The sequence below is a fragment of the Bos indicus x Bos taurus genome, chromosome 5 (assembly GCF_003369695.1).
Source record: "Bos indicus x Bos taurus breed Angus x Brahman F1 hybrid chromosome 5, Bos_hybrid_MaternalHap_v2.0, whole genome shotgun sequence".
NCBI lineage: Eukaryota > Metazoa > Chordata > Mammalia > Artiodactyla > Bovidae > Bos > Bos indicus x Bos taurus.
In genome coordinates, this window is record NC_040080.1 from 3,720,823 (window position 1) to 3,734,457 (window position 13,635).

The window sequence follows — 13,635 nt, forward strand, 5'->3', positions numbered from 1 at the left end:
GGGAGCTCCCAAATTGGCACAGAAGCTGCCAGAGTCCCCAGACCCTCTGCCCTTGAGGTGGACGGAGCCTGGAGCCGGAGCAGCCTCGGGCAGGATGCTCCTCAGCCCAGGAATAAATCCAAAACAGCCCGAATCCACTCTGGAAGTGATGAAGTTAAAGGCCTGGAGCTGGGAGAGCAGCTGGATTATGCAGGTGGGGACAAGCTGACGGCAGAACTCCTTCCCAGCTACAATCAGAGGAAGCAACACGCTGCTCTCTCTGAAGACGAAGGAAGGGGCCACAAGCCAAGGAATGTGGGCACCTCCAGAAGCTGGAAGAGGCCAGGAAACAGATTCTCCTCTGGAGCCTCCAGAAGAAGGCAATCCTGCCCCCACCTGATTTGAGGCCCGTGAGACACTGCAGACTTCAGCCTCCATAACCTCTGACCGCTTGAGCCATCAAATCGGTGGACTTCGTCACGGCAGCACCAGGAAACTGACGCCCCACCCTGCCCCCAGCATGTCCAGATGCCTCCGAAGGAGACCCTGAGGATGCGGCCCATACGCAGCGCTGGGCAGCACTGGGCTGGGGTCAGCAGATCTCACCCCTGCGCTCAGGAGCCTTCGAGCGGTTGGCCGGTTGCCCTGAGAGCCCTCCTTGCCCAAGGGGCTATAACCTCACCTCCCGGCTCACCTCTTCCTCCTCCCCACCTCCTCCTCCTCTCCACCTCCTCCTCCTCCCCACCTCCTCCTCCTCCTGGTCACCATTTACTGCATGTTGCCCACGAGTGGGCACCTCGCTAAACCTTGTCTCATTTCATCCCCAGCCTAACAGCCTCCGGGTTCTAGGCAACCTGGACCCCCAGATCCTCCCAGGAGTCTGCTGGGGAGAGGAACCGCTTCCTGCTTCATCATCACGGACGTGGTCTTCTCAGCACAGGACAGGCAGGAAGCCCCTGGCCAGTGCCTCTGGCCGCGTCTGTGAAGGGGGCCGGTCATAGCCCCTCACGGGGCAGCCGTGCTGTGTGCGCTCACCACTGCCCGGTTGAGTCAGCTCCGGCGAGGGCTGAGTCTAAAAGTCAAAAGAGGTCCAGCAGGCCCTCCCCTCAGTACTGTTGCTGTGCAGGTGCTGGGGGCTGAGCCCCTGGCCAAGGTGGAATTTCAGACAACCTCCAAAGGCTTCTGGAACCTGAAAGTCTCTCCTAACAGCCTTCGATCCCTTAGGAAATAAGCCCCAACGGGCACACAGACATTCCCCAAACAACACGAAAAACCGGAAATAATTGGGAATAACCGAAGTGTCCAGTAATTAGGGGTTAAAGAGCTTCGGGGCTTCCCCAGGTGCTCAGTGGTAAAGAATCCCTCTGCCAACGCAGAAGACACAGGAGACGTGGGTTCGATCCCTGGGTCAGGAAGATCCCCTGGAGAAGGAAATGGCAACCCACTGCAGTATTCATGCCTGGGAAATCCCATGGACAGAGGAGCCTGGCAGGCTACAGTCCATGGGATCACAAACAGTCGGACACAACTGAGTGACTGAGCCCATAAGGAGTTTCATCAATAGAATATTAAACGGTCATTAAAAATCAACTTGCAGAAAAGTATCTTCTGACTTGGGGAACGAGTTGTGATAAAATATTTAGTGAAACAAGCAGAAGACAAAATGATACATATAATCAGATGCTAAGATGCTCATTCTGCTTAAAATTACGTTTCATAGAAGCTAGATGAAGTGCTCCCACTGGCTATTTCTGAGGGTGGTTTCACAGGTGATTGAAGACTTCTTTTCTTCTTTTATGAGGATTCAAAATGTTCTAAAATTAGCATGTAACATCAGTGATGGAAAAAAAAATCATTGCAGGAGAAGAGTCATGCTCCTTCAACAGAGCTGCCGGCAGGCCCTCCCCGGCCCTCCGCACGCGGCAGGAACACGTGCAGGGAGCCGGGCCAGCTTGGGGCGGGGGGAGGGCGGTCTGTGGCCTCTGCCACACAGGGCCCCGCACTCAGCAAGGCCCTGCATTCCGAAGGTCCCGTACTTGCTTTAATGCTCTGCTGTCACCGTCCTGAAATCCTTAACACTTTTAAATTTTAATTTTGCACTGGGTTCTGCACTGGTATCAGGAAGTAAAGAATCTGCCTGCAGTCAAGAGCCCAGGTTCAATGCCAGGGTCGGGAAGGTCCCCTGGAGAAGACAATGACAACCCACTCCAGTGTTCTTGCCTGGAGAATCCCGCGGACAGAGGAGCCTGGCGGGCTGCAGTCCACAGGGTGGCAAAGAGCCGGACACGATCGAGCGACTAACACTTTCACTTTCACCGCACCGATGTAGCCAGCCCCAGCGAGGAGCCTGGGGCCTCCAGAACCTGGCGCTTGCTTTCCAGTTTCCTGCTCGCAGGCAGCAGCCAGCTTTCTGTCCTCGGTTTGTCTTACTCCCCACTCTGTGACCCCTTCTCTCCTGCTTCTCCTTGCTGCACACACTACTGGCAAAAAAGGGAAACAGGGCTCTGTTTTGCAAAAACATGCATTGATCGTGTGCAGTGCTTTCCCTGGAGACTGAAAATCAGCATCTCGCCAAGTTTTTAGGACCTTCTTTCCAGGTGTGTGTTTTCCCCAGGAAAACCAAATGCCTCAGACCCAGAACCACTGCTGCAGTCCTGTCTCCCTCTGGTCCTACCAGTGAAGGCTCCTAAGAGCTTTCTAGGAGGCTTCCTCTGACAGCTTCTACAGAAACACTGCTAAAGAGGTAGTGAGCTGCTCACCCCTGGGGGCATTCAACAGAGACTGCACAGCCAGCAACAGGAGCATTGAAGGAAACAACCTTCTCTGGACAGCAAGTTAGCTGAGAGAGACTCATCCTGGTGTTACCATTGCACAGGGCACCCTGCAGCTTCTCAAGGCAGGGCCCATATCAGACTCATCGCTCGACCCCCTGTATTCAGCACAGGGCTATAAACACAAAGAAGTGGCTCGGTGATGGTTTCTTTAGGGGTGAGAAAAGAAACACAAAAAGTGGGGAGAGGCAAGCATTTGAGAGTTGATACGAGATTTGAGAGGCTGCCCCAGAAGTAGGTGCAGTCTTAGAGAAGCAGGAAGCCACAGTCCACCTCAAATAAGAGCAGCTAGATTTACCGGGTGCCTCCGCATGCTCGAGCCACGCTGAGTAGTCACACGGCTGTCACAACTCTCCCCCAGGATGCCACTGAATCAGAACTGCTATTTAGCCCAATTTATGAGTGAGGAAGTTGAGGCTCAGAGAGGTGAGATTACTGGCCCAGGGTCATCCAGCCATCACAAGACAAGGGTCTGAGTGCAGGCCTGCCTCACAAAAGAGCTGACCCTTCGTTGCAACAATAAACCCAGGCTATCTTAACCAGCAGCAGCAGCGGCTTAATTGCCCGGGATGTAAGAAAGTTCAAGTTCAGGTTCACTTTCTGCATCCTGCCTCTCCTTCCTCACTTGCAGGGCCCAGCTCGAGTGGACAGGCAGGTTGTCCAGGGGATCTGGGGCCAGGGTAAATTGGGTACTTCGGTTTAGAAAGATTTTAACCTCACAACAGCTCAATTAAGCATTTCGGGTCTTAAAGAGACAAACCAGCTTCAGCCAACTGAATGACTCAGTATATGGAAGTGACTCCTTCGAGATGAGAAATAAATGAGGCACAAACTCCCCCATCCCTGCACCCCAGATCTACAGGGCTTCCTTGTCATAGCTTGGGGCTGGGGCTGGGTTCTCTAAGAAACCTGCCCCCCCCCCAAACACTAAACAGCTCACGGGGGCACAGGAGCTGCAACCCAGAAGGCCACAGGCTGGCTGCACCCCAGGGATGCGTTTCCTCTGTCCTGCATTTGGGGTTTTCAGATGCAGGGCATTCCGTGCACAAATCTAGATTTCCTTCCCCCAAAGAGCCAGAAGCTCTGGAACCATAGGCTTTTACCCACTGGGCAGAGTTGACGCGAGGCCTCCTCTTAGGGCAGGTCTGGGCTCTTTGTTCCCACCGTCCCCCGAACTCTGCACTGCACCCCACCTGATCTCTGTAGACTGTCCACTCGAGGCCCCTGCTGGAATGTCCAGGGTGCCGAGGGCGGTGACCGGTCCAGCCCCCGGCAGGCCCAGGCCTTTTCCATTCATGGCCTTCTGTGAAGGGGACACTGGGGTCCAGGTGTCCTGGGGATGGAGGTGACCTTAGCTATGGCCTCTGGAAGGTTGGGAACTGACCCACGGGCAAGAGCAGGCCCAGTCAGGCCTTCCCTGCTGGGGTTTGGAGGATCTGGCCTGGGACAGGGGGAAACGGGGGTAGTCAACCTCAGAGCCTCAGAGGCCGGGCGCTGCTCTGGGGGTCTAGGACGCTCTGCCACCACCCACAGCCTAGGTGTCCCCCAGGGATCAGGCCACTCACAGGAGGCCTTGTCTCAGGCAAACGGAGGAGGAAGGTGCAGAGAAATTGGCCCGAGGGGGCCTAGGCCTGTGGGCAGAAGCCAGTGGGGGCACAGTGTCCCCAGCCCTGCTTCCCGTGGACAAGGCCCCACAGGGCCAGGCCGACCCCTCCCCTCAGGCCCTGACCACGCTGTGAGGTTGTGTCCCCCAAACCTACCACCACACGTGGCACTGACGCTGCCTCGGCACAGCAGCCTCCCGGCAGAGAACGGTGTGGGGGGCCGCTGGTGGCGGCTGGGGGTCCACTCCGGAGGGTCACCCTGGAGGGCCACAGGGAGGCAGCTCAGCAGAAGGGGAGGATCAGAAGCCCCCCAGGACCCCCTGGCATGGCAGTGGCCGGGGTCAACAGGGCAGGGGTCCAGGGCTATGTCCCCCTGGCTACGGGGGTCTCTTATCCCACAGGCCCTGATCTGCTTGCAGCCTCAGGCTGGCCCGGACCTGGGGGGTGGGGGGTGGGGGTGCTTAACACCTGAAAGCTGGAGCGGCAAGGTGCCCCCTCTTTCTACTTCAGCAACGCGGGTGGGGGTCGAGCAAGACCGGAGGGCAGAGAAAACCATAGCGAGCTTCTGTCCCCTTTAAGAGCCCTGATGGCCGCCGCCCAGACTCAGCGGCCGAGGGGGTGGAGGGGGGACGAAAATGTCGGGAAAGATTCCCTTCCGAACTTCCCGAGTCTTTGTTCGCAAGGCCAGGGCGGGCGGCTTCGCTGGGCGGAGGGCCGCGGGCTCGGCCGTGCGCTCCATGGCGGCCACGGTCACGGCGGCGCCCCCCGCGCCCGCGCCCGCCCCCCGGGCGCCCCCTCCCGGCCCGATCCCCGGCCCCAACCCCGGCCCAGCCCCGGACCCCGGCGGCCGCGGGGGGCGCCGAGGGCGAGGGCGGCAGAGCCGGGCGCCGCTTACCAGGTCATCCCCCGGTGCCCCGCGGTCCCGCCGGAGTCAAGTTCACGTCCGGCCTGCGCACGGTCCGAGGTCCAGGCGCGGCCGGGCCGAGCGAGGCCGCGAGAGGCCGCCGGCCCCGGGGCACGCCGCACCCGGCCCCGCGGCGCCGCTGTCACCCCGGTTCCGCGACCCCAACTTTGCGCACAGTCGCGGAGCTGGAAGTTTCCGGGCTTCGCGGGGCTCTGGGCTGGGTTTCAGCAGCGTCGTCTGAGCTTGGCAACAAAGAGGGAGCGCAGGCCTGGAGAGGGGAGGAAAGAAAGAAATACGATGGGGAGACGCCTGGCTACTCAGAAATCTCCAGGACCTGAAATTCCACCCAGAAGCTGTTTTGGGATGTTTTTTCCCAAGTGGTAAACAACCACCCCCAGCTCAGGGCGGGGCTGTTCCCAGGGCCCCTGGTGCCAGGGCTGAGGCGCCTTCCTCGGGCACCTGCCTATTTTATAACCCATGCCAGTGCATCCTGGGCAAATTTTTGGCGGGGGGTGGGGGGTGGGGAGTGAGGCGGCCCCAGATTTTCCCGGAAGGTGGTGGACCCCAGCGCAGCAGCAGCAGGCCTGGGCTCTGAGGAGCTCCCTCCTGTCTGTCCCCCCAGCACGCTGGCTAGGTCAGCTGCTGCAAGCAGCTCCCTGTGCTTCTGTCTGAGAGCAGGGGGACAGCTGGGATGCAGGTGCCCAGAAGAGGACCTGGGCTCCACACAGGGTTCAGGGTCCTGCCCACCTGCTCCGGGCCGCGTGTGCGGTGAATGTAGGACCGTCTTTGCCCTCTGGGCAGCTGTCCTGGGCAAGGCAGGAGGGTTCACAGGCTTGCCCTCACCTGGAAGCTCAGGCCTCCTCTTCTCGGGAGCTCCCTGGCTGCTGGCACCATTCTCTGCCCTTTGGGCTCTGCTTGGCAGGGTCCTGGGGACGTGTCTGGGGCTAGAAGAGGCAGCCAATGTCCCCATGCCTGGGAACCTTCTGAGTGGCCAAGCCCAGTCCCGTTAAGGGCCATGTGAGCCCTGAAACAGGAGCAGAGGGACATGGAGCATCCATTGTCACTCGGCCTTGGGATATTCGAGCCCTGTTTGTCTGTTTGTCTGTCTTTCCCAGGAAGACGTGTTCGTAGAGAAAATAGTCCCTGGCCCACTATTCCAGAGCTCTGTGAGAGGCTGCGAGAATGGGGCGGGTTGTTCTTTTAAAGAAAAATAGGCAAGGGGACTGTGGAGACAGGTTGGGGTTGGGGGGGTATGTTGTCTCTTGTCCCAGGAAAGTGGGTATTCCCTCCAAGCATCAGAGAACTTCTCCCCGCAGTGGATATTTGCCCCCAATGCCCCTCCTCCACCAGTGACTTCTCAAATGCGACCCTTTGCGGAGTCAGTCCTGGATGTCCACAAGCCGGTCACGGAAGAGGCTGCTCATGGGGCCACCTGGTGGGTGCCGCCCATTCATCTGGAAACTTCAGAGCTTGACGTGGACGCAGTGGTGGCGGAGGCGGGCAGGTCAGCCTGGGGCTGCCCAGGGCGGCGTGTGGAGCGGGTGTTTAGAGCCTCGGGCATTTGTCAGCTTATGGCCCTAGGCGGCCGGTTCACCTCCTGCAGTACCTGCAGTTTGCCTCATCTGGAAAAGAACCCACCTACCAATGAAGCCCAGGAACCTTCCCCAGAAGCGGTGTTTTCACAGGACCAAGCATTTCTCCCCAAGACTTAGTTGGTCAGCCCCACACTCCAGCAATGCACTGAAGTTCCACCTGGCTCAGTATTGAGGTGCATCCTGCAGTAGGTATTTCTCATTGACACGAAAGCCCCTTGCTCAGAGGCCAGGTCCTTTCTAGGGGTGGGGACAAGCTGCCTGTTCTCTCCCCAGCATCCTCACTGGGGGCTCCACTCCTGAGCTGCAATCACTTTGCGTTTCCAAGACTAAAAAATGCACCCATAACTGCATGGCTTCCTGAAGCTTGAGCCCACCCATTTGCTTTCAAATATGTGGTCGCTGGTGGTCAGCTTGTTCCCCAAGGGGGCATCACCTTAGCTTGGCCAAAAACTGCCAAGATCTTGTTTATGGGTATGTAGCCTGCACAGTTATGCTCAATGCTCTGCTGTCCCTGTCTTACATTTATTTGTTAATCAAATTTTAAAAATTTAAGTATAGTTGATTTACAATGCTGTGTCAATTTCTGCTACACAGCGAAGTGACTCAGTTATACATATGTTTATGTATATATACACACGCATATATATATGCTCTTTTTTTTACATTGTTTTCCATCATGATTTATCAGGACCTTGTTGTTTTTAAAATTCCTAATCCTTTTTGAACAAGGAGCCTCGCATTTTCATCTTGCCCTGGCTCCTGGGCTGTTGCTTACTTTGCCTGTTGGCTAACAGGGTCATAAAGTTAAGGGCGAAAAAAGAGATGATTTTTATATTTGTTTTATTAAATTTTGTATATAGAAATAATTTCAGATTCTATCTAAACAAGATAAAATATTTGAACGAAAGATCATTGTAGGAAAAATGTCCACCTTGAAGAGCCAGAACATTGTTTCGGAAAACACTGCAGTTCTGAGAGTTGGAACCATCCGCGTTCAGCCCCTAGCTCTGCCACGTGGGTGCATGTAGGACTCAGGGCCTCGGCTGGCGTGTGCCAGGGGTGACAGCTCCTGCCTGTGGAGCGTCTGAGGAGCCAGGATGGTGGGAGAATTTGGCAGAATATCTGGCACATATCAGATACTCAATAAAAATACCCTGGATCGTCTGTCGTGTTATGTCATTTGACATGAAAGCTCAGGTGAAATTTGACTAGTTTTAATAAGAGTATATTTTGTCCCTTCTTGTTATAAAATTAATACAGGTGACACTGTGCACACACACACACAGAAAGTACGCATGTCCCTCTTAATCCTTTTAATTGAAAGCCACCTTTGGCCACTCACACTACGGTTTATTTCTTTATATAAATTGACACACAAACACACTTCGCGTTTTAAAACTTAGCTTCGATTGGAGAATAGTCTCTTTACAATGTTGTGCTAGTTTCTGCTGTACAGCAAAACGAATCAGCTCTGTGTACACCTGTACCCCCCCTTTTGGACTTCCTTCCCATCTAGGTCCCCACAGAGCGCTGAGTTCCCTGTGCCACACAGTCAGCTCGCATTAGTTGCCTATTTTATACACATAGTATCAGTCGTGTATAGTCCTATAGTGTAATAGTCAATGCTGATTTCCCGATTCATCCTACCCCCCTGCACTTCATTTAGAAATTGTTTTCTTTGACTCCATCGACTTGTTTTTAAATGGGAACCATGAGGCCCCGCAGAAGAATCCAAGCACAACGAACGGCCCCCGCACTGTGAACTGAAGCCAGGCTGAGCCTGGTTCAGCGCAGCTTCACACACGGGTGCGAACCCCTAGTTTCTACTGCCCCCTGCTCCCAAGGACCATAAATTGTGGCATTTACAGTCACCAAAGTGCCGGGTGATACAAATTCAACGTCACAAAATGTCCTTAACCTGCTGCTGCCTCATCTTTCCCATTTGTGACTTGGTTTAAAAAAAAAAAAAAAAAAAAATTTTTTTTTTTTTTTTTTTTTTACAGTTTCAGGCTCTTATTTTTAATTTCTGCAGTCTGTTGTCGAATCTGCTCAGTCGAGGAGGGCAAAGAAACCCATTCAGTCAGGTCTCCTCCTCGGCACCTTTGTGAGGCCAGCTGGTTGGAGGGGAGAGGCCTGATAGGGGAGGGGATCCCAGCAGCTCTAAACTCAGGCAGAGCCTTGAGCTCAGAGGAACGCATGTTCACCTGCTCAGCCCAGGTGACCGGTCCACCCAAACTGCAGTAGATAGTAAATCGCACGATACCAAGAGCAGACAACAGGCACAAGAAAAACACAGCACGTGACCCCCAAACCCACGCTGCATTCATGAGCAGTTTGGGTTCCAGAAGCTCCTGGGAGCTGAAACTTAAAGGCAGTAGGAACCCAGGCGATGGGTCAAATCTGAGCTGCCGGGGGCTACCAACAGGGTGACTCTGGGCAAGTTACTTCTCCATTCAGTGTCCCCAGCTTGGAGGGAGTGGGAGTGATAAACAATAGCCCCAGCCTCCTGGGGCCTCAGGGGCAGGGCACTGCTGTTCATTCGCTGGTACCGGGTCTGCCACCCCTCGGCCCCTCTGCAGACCTCCCCAAGGAGGACCTCTGGTAGCAGGGACAGTGGCACCGGGGCAGAGACCAGAACCCCCACCTGCCCTTGCCCGCAGCAGCAGGGAAGACTGGCAGACTTGCAGTGGGGAGGGCTTGGAGTCACAGGTTCCTGTCACTCCAGACAGCAAGGTCTGGCTTCCCGCTCACCCAGGCTGGCCCAGAGAGCCTGCGTCTCCCTGCATGCATAGTGCCCAGTGGGCATGGCAGCCCTCAAGAATAACCCAGCACAGAGCCTGGGCCAAAGGGGTGGGGCAGAGAGCCCCACCCTCACACTCCCATCGCCACTACTGCCTTCCAGGCAGTTCCCTTTCGCTGGACCCGGGCATAGTCACTGTTCTGTCCCAGAGCGCAGCCTGGTGTCCCTGGGCCACTACAGCTGGAAGAAGGCACAGGAGATGTATTTGTTTTTTATTTGATCTGTTTATAAAAAGGAAAGTGTTTGTTGTAGAAAATTTGGAAATATAGAAAAGCACAAAAAAGAAAACAAAAATTACCCATGAGATAATTACCAGGTACATTTTGTTGAAAGTCCTTCTGATGTATTTCCAAACCACATATGTGTATGTACTCCGTGAGTGTGTGTGTGATCACAGTATGGGTTATCTCAGAATCTTTTGGTTTAATATGCTTTGAGTGTTTATGTCATTAAATTTTATTCTTTCCAGAATTTTAAAAATGAAACTTAAATACCGTTGATTTTTTAAAAATCAGCTTTACTGAGGTTTAATTTCTATGCAATGAGACCCTTTTCACTTCGCTGTTCAATGAGTTTTTACAAACGTTTTCATCCCTCTAAGCACCATTACAATCAAGAAAGAAAATACCATCACCACAGAATATCCCCTGGCAGGCAATCTTTGCCTCCTTGGGCCCAGGCAACCACTGATCTGAATTCTACCACTACAGATGTTTTACCTTTATTTACTATAAGTGGGATCACAGAGTGTGGACTCACACAGCCTAGTTGACATTCGTCTGTCAGTATGTCCGTCAGCAGCTCACTCTGTTGACTGTTTTATTTTAACCCATTATATGCCCATCACAGCTTGTTTACCTGTTCTGCTGTTGCAGACAACCGAGCTGTTTCTGATATTCTGGCTGTTGGGAATAGAATTATTATGAATGCTTTTTTAACAATGTCGCTGGCACAGGTTAAGGACCGACGTCACATGGGCACAGCCTGTGTACTGCCTGCCTGGAGTAATCCCAAGAGCCGTGTAGTCATCCATCTTATACTGCTGGACGCGTGAAGTACAAGTGGAAGTTGCTCAGTAGTGTCCAGCTCTTTTGTGATCCCACGGACTACACAGTCCATGGAATTCTCTAGACCAGAATACTGGAGTGGGTAGCCTTTCCCTTTTCCAGGGGATCTTCCCAACCCAGGGATCCAACCCAGGTCTTCCACATCGCAGGCGGATTCTTTACTGGCCGAGCCACAAGGGAAGCCCTGTTGGACGTGAAGTTTTCCTTAAAGTTTTTGCGGGACTTCCCTAGTAGTTAATGATCCATCTTCCAAAGCAGGGAATAGGCTTTGATCCCTGGTTGGGAACTAAGATCCCACATGCTAGCAGGGAAACGAAGCCTGCAAGCTGCAACTACTGAGCCCCTGGGCTCTAGAGCCCGTTCTCTGCAACAAGAGAAGGCCACGCGCTGCAACGAAAACCCAGCGCAGCCAAAATAAAAAAATGAAAATAAACTTTTTGCTACTGTAAATAATGCTGCTGGGGGGCTCCCCTGGTGGGAACTAGTGGTTAGGACGCCACACTTCCACTGCAGATGGCACGGGTTTAACCTCTGATCAGGGAACTAAGATCCAAAAGCAGCAAGATGTGTCTGACCCCACCCCCGCAAAATGCTACTGGAACATCTTTGTACTGACAATGTCACATGTGGCTATGTTTCTTTCCTGAAGATAAATTCCCAGAAGCAGGCATGTTAGGTCAAGTAGTGTCCATGTTTTTAAGGCCCTCACTGCATGAGGTTAGGACTTTTAGACACGTTTTTATCCATCCCTCCAGCTCCCAATTTACTTATAGACAGCATCATCCCCATTGTTCAGATGGAAAAGCCAAGGGCTGGAGAAGTGATCAGCCAGAGGCCACGGAGCCCGTTAAGTACAAAGCCAGGAGGAAACCCCAGCCTCTGAGCCCTGCACTCTTCGAGGACCACTTCCTGCCTCCCTCTCACGCATTTGCTTGTGTCACAAACGCTCGGAATTTTCCCACACAGATTTCCATGAAACTCGAACTGTGAGCTGAGAGATGAAAGGCAGCCTTGTGTTAATTAGCCTGGCTTTGGTTTGGTTCGTCCACTAAGCCTGGGTGTGTGTGACTCTCCTGGGTTCATATGCCTGCATGCTGGCACTCTCACACCTGCGGACACTAGCAGCGGCCAGTCCAGACGATCTGGTCCAGATTCACCTTCCAAACTGCCTGCAGAGCTGGGAGCCACAGGCCCCCTGACTTCGCAGTTGCCGCACATTCTGGCGCTGAACGGGTTTGGCTTCTGCACCTCTACTCAGCCAGCTTGGCCCAAAGCACATCTGGTTATTTGCAAAATCAAATCTCTCCCAAGGACAACGATCAGGCTGCTGGGGTGATTCGAAAGAATGATGCATTCCCGAGATGACTGCTTCCAGAGATGCTGTGGCTGGTGCTCATCTAGTGGACAGGGGATGTGGAGGTGCTCTGTGAAGTGAGGGAGTTCTCCGTATTTGTAGAGGGTTCTCAGGCCATTCTTGTGGACAGAGCTCACGACTGAAACTTAGGCATGGCTTGATTTATTTTACTTTTTCATTTGTTCTGTGTCTGACAGGGCTATACTCATTATCTTATTTCATCCTCAACAACCAAATACCATTATTCCCATTTTACAGATGAGAAAACGAAGGCTCAGAGAGGTTAAGAAACTTACCTGAGGTCACACAGCAGCGCACACTCAGTCTGTGTGCCTGCTCTCTGTAGACATCAGGCCCCAGCCTTTCTTCTGAGTCAGAGAGGTCTCTACCCTGGTGTTTGACTAGTAGGCCTCAGGAAACGCGTTCACCAGAGGACGGCTTGAGTACAGCCCAAGGCGATTCTCAAGTGCTCGGAAGACACAAATGGCCCAGACTCCCCCTCCCTCCACTCCAACCCTGTTCAGGCTCCTGAGGGTCTTCCTTCCCAGGACCACACCCCAGGCCCAACCCAGTGCTGAGTGGACTCCTAACACCCATTCCCACTCCCATTTAAGAATGTGGATGTTGTGCCCCGAGTTGGGGCAAAAATAATCCCCTTCTTTCGGCCCTGGGTCTGAGGTCTCCTGGCTCCTGAAGCAAGGAGGCCTAAGAAGGCCTTTGTCCACGGGAGAAGAAACCAGGAAGGGAAGAGCCCATCCTCTCAGAAAACATGTGTTTTCTGTTTACAGAGAGGCCTGTCCAGTTCCCATGCTTTGTTCTTTAATATGGAGCCAAAAAAAAAAATCAAATGTGCAGCTTCCTCTCTGAGGTACTTTTGGAGGCTGGAAAATCTGGATTGCTGCAGGCACGCCGTGCTGGGCCTCGAGCTGGCCGGGGTTGGGGCCTGTGTCCCACCCGCTGCCAATGTCCAGCATCACGTGGTCTTCATATACCAACCCAGAAAGCCCTGTGGAAAACAAAATGCCCCTCAGTGCCTCCCAGGAAGGGGGTGCATGCAGATGACGGAGGCAGGCAGCCCTGGTGTAGCTGGGGCTCTGGTTTCTTCAACAGAGTTGTGTGTGTGTGTGTGTGAGTGTGTGTGTGTGACTATCCTGGGTTGCTCTCACTCACACTTCCTGGCCTTGCACCACTGGCATGGCTGACCTGGCCCAACAAACAGACCATTCTGGAACCACTCGATTCTTCATACCCTCTTCTCAGATGCTGGGCAGAGCGTGTCTTTCCCAACACCTGAGGCAAACAGGTGGGTATTAACTTAGCCGAGGTCACTAGGCTCCTGGGGCAGAGCTGGTGGGTGCTGGGCACCTTCAGTGGGGCAAGATGGCCTTAGCTCTTAGCTCTGGGTCTACCTGCTGGGGATGAGGCAGCAGTGAGCTAAGGTAAGTTAAGAGCTGGCAGCCAGCTGTGCCCCCCACCCGTCAAGAGTCAGGTTAGCATCAAG

At 53.9% G+C, this 13,635-nt stretch overlaps 1 long non-coding RNA gene across 1 annotated transcript; it reads right to left on the reverse strand.

Annotated features, from left to right (window-relative positions):
• Positions 1-1,592: 1,592 nt before the first annotated feature.
• Positions 1,593-7,426, reverse strand: LOC113892107. The gene is made up of 2 exons (XR_003510968.1): positions 5,310-7,426; positions 1,593-4,673 (listed from the first exon to the last, which is right to left on the reverse strand). It is a non-coding gene; the product is annotated as an uncharacterized LOC113892107 (long non-coding RNA).
• Positions 7,427-13,635: the final 6,209 nt, after the last annotated feature.